Source organism: Felis catus, chromosome A1 (genome assembly GCF_018350175.1).
Source record: "Felis catus isolate Fca126 chromosome A1, F.catus_Fca126_mat1.0, whole genome shotgun sequence".
Lineage (NCBI taxonomy): Eukaryota > Metazoa > Chordata > Mammalia > Carnivora > Felidae > Felis > Felis catus.
In genome coordinates, this window is record NC_058368.1 from 95,038,751 (window position 1) to 95,062,315 (window position 23,565).

At 44.4% G+C, this 23,565-nt stretch overlaps 1 protein-coding gene across 3 annotated transcripts in view; it reads right to left on the reverse strand.

The window, feature by feature from the left end:
• SEMA6A (semaphorin 6A) overlaps positions 1-23,565 on the reverse strand; it is a 134,761-nt gene that overhangs the window by 64,488 nt on the left and 46,708 nt on the right. The window lies entirely within an intron of this gene.

Sequence of the window (23,565 nt, forward strand, 5' to 3'; positions counted from 1 at the left end):
TCTGAGCAGGTATACGGCAGCAGGCCATCCCCCAGACATGTTTTGTTTGGCCAGCTCAGGATTTTTCAAAAATTTAAAGTAGTTGTCAGTATTGGAAAAACTAGGAGGTTTCTTTCTTTCTTTTTTCTTTTTTAAATTTTATTTATTTATTTAGAGGGCGAGAGCTCGAGAGCATGCACGCCGGCATGAGCGGGGGAGGGGTAGCGAGAGAGGGAGAGAGAGAATCTCAACCAGGTTTCACACCCAGCAGCACAGAGCGGGACGTGAGGCTCATACTCATGAATCTTGAGATCATGACCTGAGCCAAAACCAAGAGTTGGATGCTTGACTAACTGAGCCACCCAGGCACCCCCCAAAATTAGGAGGTTTCTAGTAAAAATCAGAATATCTGACATACTGACCTAAATCACAGTTCCTTCAGGCATCACACCCCAACACACACACACACACACACACACACACACACCAACACACCAACACACACACATACCCTATAATGGGGCCCTGTTTGCTAACTTCTGTTATCTGCTTGACCCCTTAGTTGAGATGTTCACCCTTGGTTTATACAATTCCACAATAATTCTAGAGTGACCTTAGACATAAAATCACACAATCTATGTCTAAAAAGAAAGAAATGAATCCTTTAGACTCTGAAGGATACTGTAGGGAGAATCTGAAACCACATCCTGTAATGGTATTGTTGATTTAAAAAAAAGCATCTCTCTGTATATTTTAGTCTCAAATACTGCCTTGCAATGAAACAGTAGTAAATAAAAATGCCAGATATACTGTTCTGCCCAGGTGTATTTTCTTAAAGATGCTCTTTATGTGTAGAAAATTCTCCTAAATCTTAGAAATAAAAGCAATCCCACGTAGGGCTGCTGGATACAGTGAAAGAAGACTCATAATATAGTAAATATCGCATAATTCTCAGGCATATTTCAAGTGAGTGTTGATCTACTCAACACTATGGGAAAATAATGTAAAATGGGGATATCTTTTCATCTTTCCAAAGTGGTAAAGCCTTTGAAGTAGCCTGCCAAAGATGATCTTTTTGAACAAAGCTATTTTACAGTAGTCCATCAATCATTTAAGATTTGTGTGCAGAAAAGTCAAACTTAGTAACTTAGATGTCTTTGAAAGTTAATTTGGCAAACAAACTGCTAACTTAACGCTTTTTAGAACACCACTTAATATTAGATACCTATGTCTCTCTTCTTCATGCCAAAAAAAGCATTAACAAGTCCCAGAGTGTTGCATTGCAACTTACAATTTCACAGACACAGCTGGGTCTTAATCATTTCTTCAGTTGAAAAGTACACATTAATTAATTTGCTTTATCTTGAAGAAGAGGGAGAGAGCTTGCGAGCAAAGCCCGAGCAATTCCGTATCTCCCATCTCTGATGTGTGGATTAAAATTAAACCTTAAATGAGGACTTGCTCACAAGGGCAATCCATTACCAAGAGACGTAAACATGTATTTATAGACAGGTTAAAAGCAATCGTCTGTTCATTCATTCACTTGCCAGTTCTTCCTATTCTGGAGAAACTGAACCCAAAGGGAAGAAGCTCTGAGGTCCCCTTATTTGTTTCTCATGGCATCTGTTCAGTTTAACACTAAAGAGGAGAAATCAATAACAAGAGTAAGTAAGACATAAACCAGATACCAGTCAGCTGTTGCAGTTTTAGATGAGAAAGTACACGGGGAAAAGGAAGTGGCAACATGTACCCAGGGCTCAAGAGCAGTATTATCGTAGAATACAGAAGCATATTACCTCGGAGAGTTTGCTGCACATAATGGAAGAATAATGGGAGCCTCAGAACGCTGATTCTCATTGCTTTAGAAATCTTTGGGAATAAATGTATATGTTTGCAGACTAATTTGTCTTGACATGACAGATGAGTCCCTAGCCTTCCACAATTGGCATTCCTCTTTGTACAGATGTCCTACAAGCTAATGAGACCGAGTCCTGCTATTTTAATGTACCTCCCAATTTTCATGTTTCCCATCCTAAGAGGGCGTGGGGTAGACGCAATATGCATAGCCCCAAGAGCCAGCAGGCAGAGCAGTGCTTGCAGAAGAAACCCATTATGCACTTCCATTGACTTCTCTGAATCCTTCACACATAGCCAGGACCATGGCTGAGATGGGTTATTTACATGTCCCCAGGTTTACAGTAGGGCTGTGCGCCAGGAAAAATAGCCATTTTATGTGTCTTTCTCTCATCATATCATCAGGTTGTTAACATGTACATCATACGGGAGAAAGTGTTCAGGCAGTACCACGGGCAGTCCGCACGAACACTCCACAGTTGTCTTCAGCTGCAGTTTTGATGTATTATCCCCTTCCTACCCAACTTTGGGCTCTAACCCTTGCAGATATGTAGGCAATATATTTTCTTGTTGAAACGATTACTTTGTGGGGCGATCCCAAGTCAATCACGTTGTCATTTCCCGTTCTGCGGAACGTGAGCTGTGTCTCCCTACTAAGACCACGGCAGTACAGAACCAAAAACCAAACAGGAGCTCGGCGCTGAGCTTAAAACTCTTAACCTCGCTGGGATACTGCAATTAAAGAGGTTGTTTAAGTAGGTTTTGAAACTTTGAAAAGCGCTACCCACAGAGAGCATATTTATAGGTGTCTGCAGACATTTGCCGATTTCCCTCTCTTGGACTCTGCTTACAGAGTCCAAATATGATTTAGGTTTCAGCAAATATCCAGACAATTAGATAATGGGAAGGCTTTCAATGTGACGATTCCAAGCAGAAACATCTACTTTGAAAGTAAGCTTATTCTGTCTGAATTTTCCATCTAATTGTCTCAACTTTCCACCATTCTTAGCCTGAAAAGAAATGGCCTTTGTAAAATGTACCATTACTATGAAGTTATAATCCTAGTCTTCTCCAACCCACAGTATTTGTGGAAAACCTTAAGAGCACTCTTAATGTTAATAGGCATCTGCTCGGTGAATTTATTAGATCTATTTAGATACATCTAAAATTGATGAGCTGACTTTACTCTGAGTCACATGGGCAGGAATTGTGTTGACTTACTACATGGTGTCAGCTCAGATACCAATTCTCTTTTACTGTAATTTTTCCCCTACGGTTTTTAAGACCAAATTGAGTAATGGATCCATGATGTGCGACCCGTGTGGCTGAACGGTCTGTGCAGAATGCTTGATTGGCCAGGAAAGCAGCCTTCAGTATTCCAGATCGAGGGCCAAACAAAAGGGGCTCAAAGGAAACCTGTCTGAAAATCTCGTGACTGCATTTGTGTTGATACTTGGTTTTTCAAATGATCAAATATTTTCAGGAATTGGTGCTTCCATCTACCTCCCTCCCCTGTACCCTTGTCATACAGCAGGTCACCGTGGCAGCAAAGCATGAAACAGGATGTCACTAGAATTGGGAATGATTATGAAGTCAGAGAACGAGAATTGCCACGTCTTACTTCTGATTCATCAGGTTGATTTCATAAGCACCGAGAGGATTGGGGAGCCATGACAGGCCTATGCAGCCAGAGTACCACTTATGCTTAACCCCTGATACTAGTTCCAATCCTCTGCCCAACTATTCCCCCAGTTCCTGCCCTGGAAAATTCTACTTGGGCTCACACACTGCTGGTATCTAGGACTTGGCCAAAACTTGGCTCACAGAGCAGGAAAAAAAAAACCAACTAAGTTGCCAACATTTAGAAAAGAAAAATAGCAGATTTAACGTACAACTCTGGATTTCTGGCTTCTTAAAGATAAATCTGAGATCTGACTTAGCTGGCCAACATTCCACATGGCCAATGCTCTGGAGCCAAGCAGCGGCTGCCCAAAGTACAGCGGCTAGCCCTCTCCCATTGGAAACATTCCCACCACGTTCCGCTGTCTTAGGAAGGCTCTTCACCCGCTAACCTCGCTTCACCTGTCTGACCCTTGAAGCCTCGGCTCTGAGGGCAGCCTCCATGCCCAGGAAAGGCACATCACCTCTGCTGCACGAATTATTCTGCTTGTTTTTACCGTATCCGCAAGCAGTGGTATGCCAGTCTTAGCCAATGAACCCAGTGGGACCCAGCGTCGGTACACGCAAATGAATGGATGGATGTATGCTGCTCGTTTCACAGACTCAAGGGGGCTGCTCCACACGCTGCCAACCCATGCACCTGCAGCACGGTGTGCCTGCCCCTGCACCTGGACTTGGCTGTACGGATACAGCTTGTATCACAGTCATCTAGAATGTTGGCATCCAGTGAATGTTTTAATAATACGCAGTAATGGTGAGAAAGATAATTTACCCGGAGACTTGCAAATGCAACATGTTCTTGATAAGAGCTCTTAAGTGTGTCCTAGAAATAAAGAGGAAATGGTGGTAGTGGCAGGGTTTCCCCCTCCCCCCGCCATGAGGCAAATCATTTACTCCCATGTTTCAGGTATTCTTTTCAAGAGCACATTTTCTACTGACATCATAGGAAGTTTTAAAGGTAATCAATAATTCTCGCTGTCGTTAATAGAGGGAAGGGCACACTAACAGGGTGACCCTGGGCAAGTCACGTAGCCTTGCTGGCTCTGTTTCCTCACCTGTGAAAGGAAGGGATATCAAATGTAATGGCCTCTGGGACTCCGCCAGGCTCTGAGAGTGCAGGTGACTCTGCCCCAATGAAGAAGGGAGTGGGTATGTGGCAGTGATTAGGGCCGACAGTATGGAGTGACCTTGAGCCAGGATGCTCCTGTTGTGAAAAGTTCCTTGAGCTGGAGCAGAGGAATCCCAGCATGTGATGCTGCCCACTTTCAACATCAGGACAAGCAAGGCTCAAGTCCCATAAGTAGTTCTAACCTGGCCACAGGGACCATACTTATTACCATTTAATCCCATTCAGATAGTTGGGTTTTACACTAAGGGTAACACTTCTATTTTTATTGCTCTAGCTTAAAAAAATATTTTTAAAATTGAAGTGTAAACTGACATATTAGTTTTAGTTTAGGTCTACATCATAGTTATTTGACATATATATGATATATATAATATATATCAAATAGCTATGATATATATAATATATATCATATATATTAAATATATAATATATTATAATATATGATATATCACATATATCATATATATTATATGTTATATGATATATATTTTATATATATATATATATATATATATATATATATATATATATATAAAATTTTAAGTAGGCTTCGCACTCAGCGTGGAGCCCAGTGCGGGGTTTGAACTCATGACGGTGAGATCAAGATCTGAGATGAGATCAAGAGTCAGATGCTTAACTGACTGAGCCACCCAGTGCCCCTGATTTGATATTTTTATACATTGCAACATGATCCCCATGTTCAGAGTAGTTACCATCTGCACCATACAACATTATTGCAATATTATTGAGTATATTCCCTGTGCCCTACGTTACATACCATGACATGCTTGCTTTATAACTGGAAGTTTGAACCTCTTAATCCCCTTTGTCTGTTTCACCCGCCCCCTTACCCTTCTCTCCTTTGGTACCCACCATTTGTTTCCTGTATCTATGAGTCTGCCTCTATTTTGCTTGTTCGTTTGTTTGTGTTTTTTAGATTCCACATATGAGCGAAACATGGTGTTTGTCTTTCTCAGTCTGACTTCCTTCCCTTAGCAGAATACCCTCTACATCCATCTGTGTTGCAAATGGCAAGATTTCGTAATTTTTTGTGGCTGAGTAATATTCCACTGCACGTGTGTACACACGTACACCCCACTTCCTTATCTTTTCATCTCCTGATGGACACTTGGGTTGCTTCCGTGTCTTCACTATCGTGCTCCAGCTTCCTGATGTCATTACCTTTGTCTTTATAATGTGATTGTCTTTAAAAATCTGAATTGAAATATGTGAAAACAGGCTATTGCTCATAATGTAGGAGGGTGGAAAGAGCAGAGGGTCAAAACATGGGCTTTTGAATCCCACTTACCAGCTGGGACCTTTGACAAGATAAGATGCCGAAGATCACTGGGCCTCAGTCTCCTCATCTTTGGAGTGGGTAAAAACAGTGTCTTAAGTTGGGTTGTGAGATAATGCACATAAAAAGCGGTAGCCCTCCATAAATAAATGTTTATTCTTCTGTTGAGAGACTAAAAGATTACCTTTTAATAGCTTTTCTTGGAACTCCTTGAATTCTCAGGTGGGCCCCAGATTAGCAACTGGGGTGTTCTCCTTCTTTGGTGGGAGAGGAATCCCTCTTACCTTTCCCCTTCCCTTTTCCTCCTGCTCTCACTCCCCTCTTCCTCCTTCCTGGTCCCTGAGCTTCCTATCTCTGGAGGTGGGCATCCGGGAGAGGTGGAGAGCCTGCCTCAGAATGGCGTTAATTCACTCTGTGTGATTTGTTAAACGTGCATCCCAGCACTCACTCGAGTGCAAAGGAAAATAACAACGTGGACAATAGGAAAGGGATGGGGTGGGAGTGGAGATCTATCGAGCACTGTCTGCATGCAAGGTAACCATGCATGTTATTTTAGTTAAACATCGCAGCAACCCAGGGAGACAGACCGTATGGTCTCATGCACACAAGGAAACTGAGGCTCCGGAAGGTTAGGCGACACGGCCAGGTGGCACACCGTCACTATTTACGACACCAGCAGTAAGAACGGGAAGTGCAGACGCAAACCCAGGTCTGTGTGACGCCAACGTTGATGTCCTTCCAGGACATCAACGAGAAAGGAGAACAGAAGGAAGGCTGGAAAGAGAGAGCTGCCGACATAAATAGAAACTGCACTTAAGGTAATAGTTGAATATAGGTCGATGCATCTCTGCTCATGTGGACAGAGTGGCTGAACGTCCCTAATGGCTTCAGTAATAAAACTATAAAAGGAGCACACGAGTTGCTTCCAAACATGTCGGCATGCAAAGGCTCATTCCACTTTACAGCGCTGTGATTGCAGGCTTAACGTGACAGAAAGACGCAAATGCTTCTAAGCCACAGTTTTAGGAGAAATTGATTGTCTCGTGACAACATTGTGTTAAGTGGAACCACTTGCCAGCTTACAGCCTCCTCAGCAGCGATGTTGTAAAGCCGATACATCATAGAGAACAGTGTCTGTTATGAAGGGTAAGAACAAGGCCGCCTGTTTCAGGAGCCGATAAGATAAATAGATCTGGACACCCCTCAAGTCAGGGGAAGGAGCCTCTGCCCAGAGAGAGGCGGGAGAGCAGGTGCTGGTGCAGAAAATCCAGCTTGCTGAATGCTGGAGACTCGTCTCCCAGACACCCAACTGCTGATTATTCTCGCACCATCTCAAGAATTACAAGTGTTTAAACAGCAGGTGTCCCTCACTGGCCTGGACAGCCCTGTTTCAAGGGCTCCAGCATTAAGAGGATGCTGCTGTCCACAGGACACATGGCTGGGGCCACCAAAGAACACTTCGCAGATGGAATTAGGAGCAACGTGGCCCCGGTGATCCTGGTTGAAACCGTTCAACTCAGTCTTTAGGGACCACGTCTGGCCACCTGTTGGGTGATATTTGCATTAAGACATAAGGTTCATGCAAATGAGAAAGATAGCCCTGGCTTCTTCATCTTGTTTTTTTTTTAGTTCATTTATTTAGTTTGAGAGAGAGAGAGAGAGAGCATGAGCAGGGGAGGGCAGAGAGAGAAAGGGAGAGAGAGAATGCCAAGCAGGCTCTTTACTGTCAGCCCAGAGCCCGATGTGGGGCTAGAACCCACGTGCCGCAAGATCATGACTTGAGCCGAAATCAAGAGTCGGACACTTAACCGACAGCCACCCAGGCACCCCTAGCCCTGGCTTCTTAATAAAGACTCCACTCTCTCTCTTTCTCCTCTTCTCAGCCATCAGCAGAGACATAAAAGCACCCACTTCAAGGGAAATGTCACAGACCTAACTTCAGCACATCTTGGAGAGTGATGTTGGCATTCAGTGGAGCATAATAATAAACACTGTGTATAACAGATGTTCCATCTTAGGTCTAAAGCCACCGTCACAAAGGAGCAGAAAAACAGCTGTGAATTCGGAAGTCTCCTTAGGAAAAAAAAATTTATTGGAAAAAATAAAGTTTGGTTGTAAACCAATTGAATCTTTTAAGGGGAGAAGGGATGTCTTAGCGTTCAGGAGGTTCTGTGTTACAACCGTTTTCTTTGTCTTTACCAACACGGCCCCCTCCTCCCCACACCCACCCTCCCCAGCCGCCCCCCTGCCGAGCCAAGGCATTCAGTGCACTTTGCTCAGATGTTTCCAATACACTCTTCTGCCTCACCAGGGCTCCGTGGGCATAGTCATGACCTTAGCAGGCCCGAGAATCCCGTAGCCAAGTGTCTTGACCTCAGAAAACTGCAACAGTCCCAGCCATGCTCATCTATGTCACACACCAGCTTCTGGCCAACTCCCACCTTTGCAGCCTTTACAGTATTGCTGAACTCCAGTATCTGCCCGGAGGCAGAAACAAATCCCCCCTTTGTTTTACCATTAAGGAAACTGAGGCCCCGAGAAGTGAGGTCACTCGCCAAGTGTGGCACAGCTCAGAAGTGGCAAAGCTGAACAGCAGTCGAGGACTCCTGACTCCTTCCTTGAGCTCTGTCTCTACATCACAGTGCTTTCAGAAAGGAAGCCAAGACTCATTCATTTCTCCTGGGCTTCCTGCCTGATGTTCATTACTTCCATTGCCCGATTCCCTGCTTGCTCTCAGGAGCCAGGCTCTGTGCTAGATGCTGATGAGACGGAGATGGAGAAAAAGGTCTCCTCACCCCCTAGGAACGTCCTCTTGAGTAGATGGACCCGACAGCTCCTCCCCATTGCCCTGAGCCACCCAGGCATAAACAAGTATCAATAAGGTTTCAGAAAGACAGACAAGTCCCGTGGGAGAAGAATACTGTCCAGAGGGGGAAGGTGTTGCAGAGAGAGGTATGGGGCTGGGGTGGTCACCCAGAGCCTCTGGTTGGAGAAAGACTTGGCATGTGGCACGGTGGTTCACTGTGGACCAGAGGTGCCAGAGGAGGTGCCAGAGGGAACTGAGAGATCTCAAGGAGGACCCGGTCTGGAGAAGGGTGTGTTGAAATGAGCAAGTCCGTGCTGATTGGATTTTCAGACACCAAAACTGGACCATTTCACTCTTTGCTTAAGGAATTCCAAATATTTGTCTAAAGTAATGGATGGATATTTTGCACTTCACCCAAAGTTCGGTTTAAAGAATTTTAGCTGAGAATGAAGATTGGACCAGATTCCTTTTCCCTTCTAAGAATAGGACCCAGGAAGCGGGAGGGTGGCGGGAGGGGGGTGGGGGGGGGAGGGAGCTCTCAGTAGAAGCTCAGAATATTGCTATTAGTTCGTTCGAGGTGCGGATTATGTGAGTTCTTTTCGTATTACTCTCCCTAGTTTTCTGTACATCGGTAATTTCATTAAAAATGAAACAGAGGGCAAAAATAACGGGCCTAAATTGGAGGCACTTTCCTGTCACCCTTAGAAAGATATCTACAGAGTGACGTTGCAGAGAGCGAACTAGAGACATGAGTGTCTGAAGTTTTCCACGAACCTTTGTCAAAATCCTGAGCTGATTTAAGCTAAAATAGAGCAATTTCTGGCCTTTGACAGGACGCGTCTCCCCAATAATTTCTCCTCTGTTTGCTCTCAGTGTAGTCAATGGAAAGCAGGCTCTCCCAGCCACAACCCTCACCTTGCTGCTCTTCCCTGGGCCTGGGATTTGCCCCAGGCATAGCTGGCTGCTGGGATAGTGTTCTTTCCCCTTCTGGAGTGGAAGCCGGCTTCAAACATGGCTCAGAGAGAAATGGAATCCACCTGCAAGCCTCCTCCTTTGAGCTCTGAACAACAGCCCCAAATAACAACATCACCAGTCACAGATGATTGACACTTTGAGCCCTACAAATTTTTATTGCTTTTTTTTTTTTTTGGTAGAGCAGTCTCCAGATCAGGCAGCGGAAACCATTTTCTTGAACTAACCTTGTTGCATCAGGTTCTCTGGTGTTTGCTGCTAGCATGCTAGCTTTCATTCTTCCTATTCCTTGTTTCTTTCAGTGAGGTCCGATGCTCTTCCAGTAACGTGAAAGCCAAAACTAGACTTTGTAGTTGACTACAAGCTTCTCATTGTATATAGAGAAACATAATATCATTTCAGGATCTGCTCCATAATAAAGCGCGCTATTCCTGGCTGGTTCTTATCATCAGTGAAATATCTACATACACAGTGGGTTATCTGTGTGTCTACGTCTAGACATATCCAGGACAGACATGAGATGGAAGCATTATCCCTGGAGTTTCCTCAGTTTTCTTATAGTCTTTAGGAAATTCATTTCATTTATTAAAAAGAAAAACAAATTCTCTTTATGTCCTAGGGAACCGGATGAAAACTGCAAATTTAAAGTTAAATACATTTAAATTTATTGTTGCATTTGGTAGACATTGCTGAATTTCTGAAACGAATGATACCTTTATTGCCTTTGTTCATATTCTTTATTAGGCTGGCTTGATTTACTTAGAACAGGTATCCGTTTGAATTGGGGTAGAGAGAGCACCACTTTCTGGCTGCTTTTCAAATCAAGCCAAAACTGGTGATAACACTCCCTGTCATCGTTTATTTATAATGTGAAATCCTACCCTCAAAATTAATAACTATTTTCAAACATCCTGAAAATATGCTTCCTTAAGGCCAGAAAGACTAAGTTCCAGGAAATTACGGGTTTGTTTAAATTTCTCTGCCACTTAATGACTCGATTCCTTACATAGGTGACTTAAAGTTCACTGCACAGAAACAGATTTAAAAAGTCCTGTTCATTGAGATGAAGGTGGTTGGCATCTGGATGAACTATTTTCATAGCAGTAGTTGTCTTGAAAAATGCCTCACTTTTTCTTAAGTTTAAAGAAAAACAAGATTTGGTTTTCTGTTTCTTAGATCTAGATGAAGCAAGTCAGTTTTGAATTATAGGTATACACTCCCTTATTTGCGATTACAAACGAAACCAAACCAAGAGAACAGACCCACTGGAAAACTTACAAGTTTTTCCCCATTTATTTGGTGACCAAATTTGACCCAAATTGGCATGACACCATTTATAGTCTTTATTTATTCTTGTTAGTATGAATACTTACACATGTCGATGCAAAAAACATTTTTTTTTTTTTTTTGCAGAAGGGATTTTAAAATTGAAATGTAGTTAACATACAGTGCTGTATTAGTCTCAGGTATGTGACATGATTCAACAGTTCTAGACATTTCTCAGTGCTCACCATGATAAGCATAGTCACCACCTTCCATCAAACAACATTACTGGCAATCTTATTGGCCGTATTCCCTGTGCTCTACTTTTCAGCTCTGTGACTTAGTTATTTTGTAACTAGAAGTATATACCTCTTAATCCCCTTTATCTATTTCACCTCCCCCATTCCCACCCCCTCTGGCAGCCACCAGTTTGTTCTCGGCATTTAAGAGCCTTTTCTTGTTTGTTTTGTTTAAATCCCACATAGGAGTGAAATAATATGATATTCGTCTTTCTGTCTGACTTACTTCGCTTAGCATCATACTCTCTGGGTCCATCCATGTTGCAGTTGGAAAGATTTCATTCTTTTTTTTTTTTATGGCTGAGTGATACTCCATTGTGTGCGCGTGCGCGCGCGTGTGTGTGTGTATACACACATCTTTATCCATTCACCTCTGGGTGGACACTTGGGCTGCCTCCATATCTTGGCTATTGTAAATAATGCTCCACTGCAAACAGTGTTAATGGCTTGGTTACTGGATGTTGCCCCCCCTGGGGTATATGTCCCATGTCACTTTTCTAAAATATGAAAAATTAAAAATTCTCAAACACATCTATTGCAAAGGTTTTGAGAGAAAGACTGCAAAACTATATTCCTTTGTCCCTGAAGAGATTAAAAACAGGATGAAAGGGGCGCCTGGGTGGCTCAGTCAGTTAAGCGTCCGACTTCAGCTCAGGTCATGGTCTCGTGGTCCATGGGTTCGAGGCCTGCGTTGGGCTGACAGCTTGGAGCCTGGAGCCTGTTTCGGATTCTCTGTCTCCCTCCCTCTCTCTCTCTGCCCCTATCCTGCTGACACTCTGTTTTTCTCTCTTTCTCAAAAATAAATAAACATTAAAAAAATAAAAACAAGATGAAAAATAAGGGCAAAGGAGGTGCTTTACAGCATGATTCCCAGCACCAGCTTTGCTAAACCCAGGAGTTCTCTAATATCCCAGGTGTGCTGTGAGGGGCTCGCAATGAAAAAAATGTAGTCTCATTTCCTCTTTTTTTTAAAAAATGTGTATCCTATTATACTTGAAACAATAATTCAGAGGTTAGGAATTGCTGACTGAGCCACCTCATCTTGATTTCCTCCGTTCTGTGCTCATAGTGACGGGTTCCTGTCTATACATGGGGCTGACAAGAACAGGCTTCCATAGAATGAGTGCAGCGGGGTGATCTTGGTAGAGAGGGTCGCAAGGACTGGTGGGTGAGCAGTGGCATCTACCACTGGGGCGAGTGGTAGCCTCACCTGGGGCAGCAGCACCCCTCGCCCCGTCTGGGTGAGCTTCATTTTCCTTCCCACCCGCCAGCCAACGACCCCCTTCTCTCTCTCTGGGTGTGTTAAAGGGGTAGACTTCACTGCCATTTCTGTGCAGTTGGGGGTGGTTTCTCCAAAGGAGCCTTCATAGTGTGTGCGGTCTCTAATCTTTCTCTCCCCTGTGGAATGACCCCGGCTAATGGCTTTTTCCAGTCCCTGTAATCAGAGGGAACTGTGGGCTGGCAGTTGCTGCTTGAGGTACTTGCCTTTAATTTTTAAATACCTGCAACTGTCCTTTCATAGATAACACCAGCCCACTGAAGGGCTCATTAATAAAGTGAAGCATTTGAATTTCAAGAATATTTTGGGAGGACAGCTGTTATCTTGGGCAACAGGTGGGGTTTGCAGAGGGGGAAGGCATACTTCTTCTCTTCTTCCCTGAGAGTCTCCCCACAAATTGTAGCCCCCCCCGCTGCCAATGGCCCACCTCGTTTTATTCTCACAACATGGGCACTGGGCATCAGGCACAATGCTGATCACTTCTACTTCTGAGCCAAAATGGAGGCGGATGGCTAATGGGACACAAAGTTAATGACGGCAATCCAGATTGTCTGGAGGGAAAACAGTCCATGGTTATCACCAATTGACCCCCCAATCTAAGAATGAGTGAATAAGTGAATGAATAAACAAATAAACTGCAAATCCCATAATTAATAGCATGGCAGGCAATCAGTATAATTACTGTCTGTGAAAGAGACCAGAATCAGGAGAAAGTGAAATTATCCAGGAAGCTTGAGTGTGACAGGCAGAAGCCAAAGGAAAGTGCTGAGGGTCAGACAAAAGAGAAGTGAGGAAACCCAGCCCAGCAGACGTGCCCAGGCGGCTGGTCACCCCAAGACAGCACAGGGATCCCTGCACGCACACACATGCACGGCTTTCTTGGGGAGGAAATGGTGGCATGGGAAATGCATAAATGGCTCTGAAAAGCTACCCATCATCTGGTTACTGGAAAGCATAGAGGTCCATGTGGGTCATACAGGCTTTCTCTCTGGTAAGGATGCTAAGGTCTGAGTAGTGAGATGGAACACACACACACACACACACACACACACACACACACACACACCCAGAGCTGTAGAACACCTGGAGAGGGACTAATGCATGAACTTCTTTTTGAAAGGGAGAGTCCCCAGGTTCACTGTGAATAAGTAAAAGACTAAGGCAGAATCATTTTCTACTCAAATGGTGATATTCTTCCTGTTCAGTTAACATAGTCTTCAGTTCTCCAAAGAGTAAAAAAAGAAAAGTCATTCTGAAGTGTTATGCAAGAGTAGGCAGATGTGTTCCTCGCATATCTATTTAATCAGCCCTTTCCAGCAGCACTAAGGCGTGGAAGAAAGGCAGAGGCTCCTCCAGAATTTTTAGTGAGGTGGGAACGAGGTGCTGTATGACGCCCGGGCAGGATTACCTAGGCTCGGGCCCCATGTCACCATCTGGCATGAGGACATACCTCTTCCCTCACACTTTGTGAGGTGGACTTGGAGGCTGAGACTCGTTCTCGGTAATTTTCCCCATTTTTCGCAAGTGGTTTTATTCCAAGGGGGCATTGTTTTTGTGTGTCACAGATTTGTTCCTTAACGTGTCGGGAGTTGTCAGTGGGAACGGGACACCCGAGATGACAGCATACAGGCGTGCTGGCAGGGAGAGAGGACTTGACTTTCAGCGTTTGGTTAAATGAGCAGCGGTCCCCCTTCACTCATGGATTCATCCATTTATTCCCTCAACAAATGGTGGAGTCTCCTGTGCAGGCAAGGCACGGAGCTGGGATGTGGGGGATCCTGAGATCAGGGACTCAGTAGTGGGTTCTGCCCTTACAGAGCGCCCCCAGACTGCCTTGGGAGGCAGCATCGGGTCAGCAAAAGTAGAGAGCAGCGTAAACATAAAATACTTCAAAGGGATGGAGAGGTAACATCTAGATATTGATTTTATCACCAAACACATGCCATATCTAGCCACCTCTCTACTCACTCCCTATGATGGTCTTTCAAAAGCGCAGTCAGGTCCCACCCTCCGCTGCATAAATTCTCTAGTGGCTTCTTACTGCTTTCACGGTGCAATTGAAACCGCCTCTCCTGGGTGCAGAAAGCACCCCCTATGTCCCCCAACCCCATCTGGTTCCATTCCACCATTCCACACTCTCCTCCATCTGACCGACCTGGTTTTCCTGGTTTTCCATTCCTGCCTTCTGGACCCAGACCTGCGGCTCGCCCCCTGCACCACCTGGAACATTCTCCCAGTCTTCAGACAGTGGTTTCACCTTTGTCGTTCAGAAGTCAGTGAAAATGTCCCTTCCCTAACAGACCTTTCCTGACCTCGGAAAGCAACCCAATGCCTTTTTTTTTTTTTAATCACATTCTTCCAAATTTCTGTAGCAGATTTATCCCTAGTTGGTATTTCCACATTTATATTCTTATTTGATTTCATCTGTCCCACCCCCGAACACCAAATAGAATGTCACCTTGGTATGGACAAGCTTGTCTTGTTAGTCACGGTATCTCCATGTGCAGAAACAAAGCTTACTACACAGTGAACTTCTGACACATACTCATCAAATAATGAGTACATGTTAACCCAAGAAAGAGCATCAGAACAACTTCTGACAAACCAGAAGGGGCACCTGGGTGGCTTAGTCAGTTAAGTGTCCAACTTTGGTCAGGTCACGATCTTGCAGTTTGTGGGTTCGAGCCACGCGTTTGGGCTCTGCACTGTCAGTGTAGAGCCTGCTTCAGATTCTGTCTTGCTGTGCCCCTCCCCTGCTCATGCTCTCTCTCTCAAAAATAAACAAACAAAAAGGTGGAGTCTCAAGGAGTGAGGATGGGTGTTTTTAGATACCTAGAGAAACCTGGAAGACAGTTATGAGGGTAGAGCTAAGATCAATAGGCAGAAACCATTAGGACATCATTGCTGCTCCAAATAATGTTTCTAGTAGTCCCAGTAACACAAACATGGACTGGCCTCCCCAGGGGGGTGGGAGGCCGGATGAGTGTTGAAGTAGAAGGAATATTGTCTGGGGCAGTCAGACATCGGATGTGGGGCTAGACCAGACAACATGTAAGGTCCCGATGGAAACCCTGATTGCCTCTGATTCTTGGATCCTCTGACAAGTTCTTCCTCCCACGTACTGAGGAAGCACTGCTTAGAGCAGGAAACCACAGATGGTCCAGGAAAATCCTGCTGTTGACTCAAGCTTTTGCTGGAGGCTGCCCATATAGCTCTGTGGATGAAATAGCCTGCCTGGAATCAAACAACCAAAAAGAAAGTCCTCAGGCTTTGGCAGGGCCTCATTCATTCAGGATCCCAGTTTGACCAGCTTGTGTAGAGATAGGTCGGTTGCAAGGCCAGAGATGGCGGTAACCTAACGAACGTGATGGGCACCCACCCAAGGCCTTCTAGGGTGGGAACGTCCAGCATCCATACTGCCCCACCTCGTCTCATCTCTGCAAGGCTCAGAGGAGGTCTTGCAGTGTGGGATACGAAGTTAAGTTCTGGTGTGTGGCCTTCCTGGGGGTGAATGTCATCCACTGGCTTGTTACTAAGGCTCTATTGCCAATGACATACAGACCCCAAGAGATGATATAACTGCACTCTTGCCTCAAATCCCTTCCCGGTGACTCATAACTTTCTCCTGACACCAGAACAGCTGGGCCAGCCAGCTGGAGAGAACACATACAGATGTTACTGGCCGGGGCTGGAGGGGGCTATGGGGCGCTCATCTGTGCAGCCAGCCCACAGTGGGCCTCAGCGGGCTACAGAGTGAGGTGTTTCTCCCTTCACAAGATGCAGGCGGGACGTCGGCTGGGTCGTGGCCTGACTATCATCCTTCAGCACATGGTCTTTTCAGCACAGTGCATTGCAGCTCTTTTTCTTCTGCAACTCAGAGAAGTTTTATTTCTTTGGGGAATAGCAGATCCTTGAGCCAGTCCAGCTGGAGAAGGTATGAGAGATAGTACTTTGGCCAGAACGTACCACCCACCCGGATATCTGGGCTCAAAACAGATCTCAAAATAGGGAATGTGTGAAAAGTTCAGAAGTTACGGGAGGGGGTAGTGGAGGTGGGGGGTGGGGCAAAAGAAAGAGATGATCTTTGTTTCTGGAAAAGAAAAAAGGATTTAAAGCAAAGACATAAAACTAGATGAGTTGATTGTACACCAGAAAACCTGAAATGTGTATGTGTAGAATCCTCAGTACAAATGCCATGCTTAGGCAACATCTTGCACGTTGAAAGTCCTTGCTAAATATTTGTTGAATTAAAAAAAATTTTTTTTAAGTTTATTTATTTACTTAGAGAGAGGGAGCACGAAAACACAAGTCGGGTAGGGGCAGAGAGAGAGAGAGAGAGGGAGATAGAATTCCAAGCAGGCTCTGCACTGTCAGCCCGGAGCGTGACGCGGGGCTTGAACTCACGAACTGTGACATCATGACCTGAGCCAAGATCAAAAGTTGGACACCCAAATGACTAAGCCACCCAGGTGCCCCTAAATATTTGTTGATTTTGACTCAAGAGGCTTTGGGTATTTTTAAATATACCACCTTGCGTTCTATGGTGATTGTGAAAGGGGCATTTTTTAAAATGCAAATTTAAATCCACCCCAAGACTGATTTTTTAAGTGTTGTGAATATTTCATTTCTGCCATACAAGCAGCTAGTAGCACAGGTTTGTCTATGAAAGAGGGGGACTGGAGGTCACCTGTGGGAAATGGACTCACTTTTTGTGTTGTACTCTTGTAGTTTTTAAAAAATTCGTTCCTTGTGCATGCATTTCATTTGTGGGGGGGAACCCCAAAGCTAGTTATTTCTTAAAAATCTGTGTCTCCCGAGGCAAACCCAGGACTCAGGCCTCCTGCTACATGCCATTTCCCAGAATTTTCCCTAGGACCTCTCTGCCTTCGTAGTCTGCTCAGCCAGTGATAATATTCTGGAATACAGGATGAGAGTGAGGGGCGTTTACGGGCATTGTGGTGTCTGTAGAGATAACTTTGTGAATTTTATCTGTGACACAGATGGATACATACGGTGGCTCGTAGTTTACCCAACACCGTGAACCCGCCTGCCTGCACGCCATATGAATGTCTGCCTAATTTATTAGCTTTCAAATAAAAATGTAACCAACTTAGAAAGGCAGGGCACAGTGAGGTCAAATTCAAAGAATGGAAAGAGCTCAAAGCAACTATCCTTCATATTTTCTACAAACAAGACTCCAGTGCTGAGTATGGGAACCTGATTTTCCCTCTATTTGCATGTTCATTTCCGGGCAGGCTCCTACCCACCCCACCCCCCATGTCCTTTGGCGTCCATGCCCTTTCTTGGCGTTCACCTCCCATGTCACAGGAAGGCCAAAGGCGGCTTCTGGAGCATCCCTAAATGATGTCGGGCTTTTTAGAAGCAGAATGGGTGTTCTCTTCTGGGAGTGGTCACCTTAGACTACATCAGAATGACTGTTGCCAGAGAGGAGGGGACATTGACTAGAGTAGAGAGAAAATAAGACTTCAGCAACAGAGCAAAGAGGGCACTGTATTGGAATATGATCAGGGAAAAGCATCCTTCGTTCTACCCCAACATCCCTTTCTGGGAGGTAAGCTATAAGGCACTCCTCCTTCCTCTTTCCTTTCCACTGTTTTGTTTTGTTTTGTTTTGTTTTGTTTTTTTAAACATTTATTTATTTTTGAGAGAGAAAGAGAGAGAGAGAGAGAGACAGAGCATGAGTGGAGGAGAGGCAGAGAGAGAGGGAGACATAGAATCTGAAGCAGGCTCCAGGCTCTGAGCTGTCAGCACAGAGCCCGACGCAGGGCTCAAACCCACGAACTGTGAGATCATGACCTGAGCTGAAGACGGACGCTTCACTGACTGAGCCACCCAGGCGCCCCTCCTTTCCACTTCTGTACTCCACACTGAGCTAGGTGCTGAGCAGAGGGGGGCCAAAGGCTTATTTCTCCATTCTCCCCAGGGTCCTTTTCAACCACTGTGAAGTTGCTTCTCTCACTGGGGAGGGAGACGGTGGTTTCAGAATCCAATTTCAGCTCCAGCTTGAACTGCAGAGGCAGGTGCTGCCCTTTGGATCATACGTGTTCCCTTTTCCTCACCCCACCCGCGTATGCCTCTCTGTGCACAACTAAGTGCAAACACATACCATACTGTGAGTATAAACCGGTGTTTTCCAAACTCGCCTGTACTTTGAAATCTCCTAGAGAGCTTTGCAAATCAAAGGTGCCTGTGTCCCACACCCAGAGATTGTGACTGCATTCGTCTGGGGGTATGGCCTGGGCTTTGGAAATTTTCGTAGATCCCCAGGTGATTGTAGTAAGCAGACAAGTTGGGCGCTGCTGATATAAACAAATGGGATCCAAATTACAATCCTAATCCTTCAATTTCAGTGCCTTCAGCTCTGCTCAGGGATAACTGATCATGATTCAAAAAACTTGTGCCAGCTGCATGGCGTGGCTTTTAAAATACCTAAGTCTATTTTGTGCCCACCTGCCCTCATGCCAAACCACTAAGAAAATATAATTTGATCCATTAAAAATGACAGGGAGCAAGGAAGAGACTTCTAGCATGGGGCTTATGATGTATTTTTAATGTAAACACGGACAATAGGTAGGTTCTCTTTTATGACAGAGTTGAAATAAAACAGACCTCATTAGCCCCCTCCCCCCAGCCCCCCCAGATGCTGTGGAGTAGAGGCCATGTGAGTACTGTGTTAGGAACCCTATCTCGCAGCCTTATCAAAACGGCTTTTCTTCTTCAACTGTGCCCTGGTAACCTGGGAAATATAAATTTTGATTACTGATTCCTGCATTGTTAGTAACTGACGATATATCATCGGTAGCTGGTCACCAGTGTCAGCCCAGACTTAATTATCTTAGCTGAGGAGAAAGTAACCCCACGAAAGAACTGCTTTCCAATTAAAGCAGCATAGAATATGTGATTTGTCTCTCTGGTGATATTCAATTCATACTCCTTTTCATGATATCTGTATTGTCTTCTTTTCCTCATTACAAGCTCACAGTTGTGAATCTTGGGTTCCCTTGCAAGAAACACATAAATATCAAGAGGGCAGCTGTCAGACCTTTAAAAAAATCATGAACAGTCACCACCAAAAATACAACAGTAATTACAGTTTCCACTAGCAAATGCTACAGTTAAGGTTAAAAACCTCTTTCAATATCGCCATTTATTTTTACAGGTTTCTAACCTCTGTAGAATGTATGATTATGTACACAGACACACACACACACACACACACACACACACACACACACTGTTAATTTAGATGATATTCTTTAGGGGTCACATGTTCTATGCTTTGTCTTAGCTGTTGTTTCAGTGACAAGGAAAATAGTTTTCTACTAGTACAAGAAACAATATTTCGGGTAGACACTTAGGCAAAACACCTAACTCTTCATCTCCCTTGTCTTGTGTGTTTCTACTGCTGTTGTTCCTTCATTCCAACTAAATGTCTACCCACTTGCCTTTCTAGCTATTTCTTTATCCCAGGAGCAGGTACAAAAGTCCGTCTTCTCTGAGACCAACTCGACCCTGACCACTTTGTAAACACCGGCTTTGGAGTTTGGTGGTTTCAGAAAATAATTCCTGAGCACTTGCTGTGTGCCAGGCATGTTCTAGGCCCCGAGGCTTGCTCAGTGAACGATGGAGCTTATATTATAGTGGATTTCCATCCTATTCCGTCTATTAGTGACCACATGGCCTTGGGTTAGTTGATTTAATCTCTGTCAGCCATGGGTTCCTCCACTATAAAAGGGGGCTAACGGTGCTTTCTCTTCATACAGTTATTTTTAGGATTAAAAGTAAAGAGGCATGTAATAAACGTATGCTTCTGTTTTCTTCTCAGTCCCCTTTGAGCCTGAGGCTGGCATTTGGAAACTCTTACGTGTCCCCACATTTCAGCATTTTGGATTTTGTACACGTTCACAACACTTGTTTCCCCAAAACACTTTACCGTTGTTTGCTTTTCCCCTTAACCCCCAAACTTCCCAGCCACGGCCTTCTGCGTCTTATGTTGCTGACGCCCACATTTTGTTGCACTCATGGATGGCTGCCATTCTCAGATGACGGTACCTGCAGTTGGGTGCCTCACCAAAACTTTACGGAAGTTTAAATTACTCGTTTCAGGAAGGGAGGGGTGCACTTTTTTTTTTAAGTTTATTTATTTATCTTGAGAGCGAGAGAGAGAGCACGAGCTGGGGAGGGGTAGGGGGAGAGGGGGAGAGAGAGAGACAGAATCCCCAGCAGGTTCCGTGAGACCAGCACAGAGCCCAATGCAGGGCTCAAACTCACAAACCACGAGATCAATACCTGAGCGGAAACCAGGAATGGGACGCTTAACGGAGTGAGTCCCTCAGGCACCCCAGGAGGGGTGCACTTTTTACAGTGCAGTTTTCGGGGCCACATCAGTGTCAAAAAGGAGGAGCAGTCTGTGGTTACTGGTGTTCATCATTACGACCTGGCTCGTATCTGTCTCCCCAACTACAATTACAGGCACCTCAAAGGGAGAGGCGCGTTTACAAAAGATCACAGATTGAGCATTTATTGTCTGTTTTTGTGAGCAAGACACTGTCTCAGGCACCGTGGCCAGTTGGGAGAGGAGGGAGGGCTAATGTACAAGAACTTGAAAGGAAGCAGTATTGAGAGCCCTCAGGCGTCTTCTCATCCTAGCAGTCCGAGGTGAGGGGCTTGCCCTGGCTTTCCTGGCTGTGCCCAGGGTTAAGAATATACACCAGGGTTTCCATGAACCGCCCCTGCCAATAAGGTTGAGCATTTCTCACAATTCAGTTGATTTGGAGGAGTTTATGAGAATGGCTTCTACTGGATTGTCTTTTGCCTTCTTTTCTCCTCTTTCATTGTTTTGTATCCTACACTGCCCTTCCCTAGGCTGGGTTTTTTTCCCCAGTGCCTTCCCCATTGTCCCCCTACCTCCCGCCCCATTCCACTTCTCCTTCCCATTCTCTTTCCTACCTTGGAAGTTCCTACCCTTCCTGTAAGACCTTCTTCAACAAATACCGCCTCCTTTGTGAAGTCTTCCCTGATTCCCCACCCTTCCCAGCCCCTGTTAATCACTAATCTCTCTCTCCTTTCTTCCACATGAAAGTGCTCTATCAGAGCAATCAAATTGACATTATTTGTTTAGTAATCTGCCTACCATTAGGTAGTGAATCAGTGAATGAATAATCAAATATATAATCTCTGTCCTCAGAGGATTTACAGTGTATGGGGGACACAGACACATCAATAACAAATTACAAAATAAAGTACAAATACATATGCACTGTTAGAAAAATGCTAGACATTTTAAGTTTTAATTTTTCCAGAAAGGCTTAGATTTACTCATGTAGCTCATTTTGTCATAGACTGGAGCCTTGAAGCAGTTACTGCAAATTGCACCAGAGTTTCTTCTTTAAAGGCCTTAGTGCTAGCTGGTCTCAGAAGCTCTGTTACGTATACATACCCTGGTAACACACATCAGACTGACATAGCGTTTGCCTTTTACTTGCACATACAGGCTGTTGAAATATACATGAAATGTTAAGAGGATGGTATTGGTACGGTAACCAGAGCACCTCCACGTTCTATGAAATCCCTGACCTAGTTACGTTACTGAAAGCATAGCTTTAAGTGCACATAATGCCCAGCACACGGAAGAAATTGTTATCTCGACAAAAGTAAATTTTGCATTCCCCAAGTTCTGTATTATTAAATCTGTGATCTTAATATTGCATTAGAGTAGATATTTTATTCAATTGTGTGGACAATGAAATCAGAACTCAGAAAGATATAGCTGGCCCAGAATCCCCTGGGTGTGAAAAGATGGTATTTATTTTATCTACTCCTGACAATGAAGTTTCAATTGTTACTTAAAGCTCCTACTAGCAAAATATCCATTCAGACGGGGGTTGATCCTTCACAGTCACACTTGACATTAAATATTTTGTCATCAGAACTAAGCAATTGAACATTCCTGCTCTAAAAATGGGTGGAGTTGGATCTTCCAAAATGTTGGATAAAGAAAATTAAACATGGCCAAAAAAAGACAGTTATTGCCAAGTTAAACAAATGGATTTGGGGCTTGCTAAATAAAATAAACTATTTCTGATGATTCAATGCAAGAAAATATGTGGACTCTCCCCCTATGTGTAGGGAAGTATTTCTCACCTAAGTGCTTTGAGAAGGTGATCTTTTATACCTAATAGGCCATGAACAGGTGAAGGTATACATGAGGTTGGAGAAGGAATTCTTTTCCATCTGCCTCCAGAGAACTGAAGTTCTAACTCTGTGCTAGAAGAAGAGGGGAGATAACGTGTCCTCAGGTCTCTTTATCAAACCAGTTGGTTCTAATGAAATCTAATTGTTCGTCTTAAACAGTCAGGGTTAACAGCATGGCATGAAAGCCAGTAACAACTTTCAGTTAAAAGTCAACCCTGAGACCACAAAACCTTAGATAAGATTAAATTTTAACATGCAAACAGCTCTCCACTGATAACACTCAAGTCTAAATACCACAAAGGCATATTAAAAAAGGAACAAAGACACCACTTTGAGAACGAAACAAAGTGGGGGGATGAGAAATACAGATTTTTCTTTAATTAGCAACTTCTGCAGGATATAAGTTGCAGGTACAGTTTCCTGGAGGTCCTATCATTTGAGTGAATCTAGCTGTACAGCAGTTTGCACTCTCCAGGCTCACGAGAGGTTAAACACCTAATCACCAAATGGGTAGCCCTCTCTCCGGCTTCCTTTTCCTTTTTTCATTTCCTCTCTTAACAATTGGATACTATTCTTAAGTGATTAGCATAGCGCACGGTCTCTCTTCTCATTTTCCAACTTCATCCTTTGGAACCAAAAGTGAATAACAAGCCTTCGTGAACTTCCTGCCATGTTTCTCGCTTGTGAATAGAATGTGGATTTCTGGAAGTGCCCAGTTAAAGTATGCCATGTAAGCCCCAGTGTCCTGATGAGCAGTGCCTCTCACCACACTCTGTCCTCATGGGCCTTTAA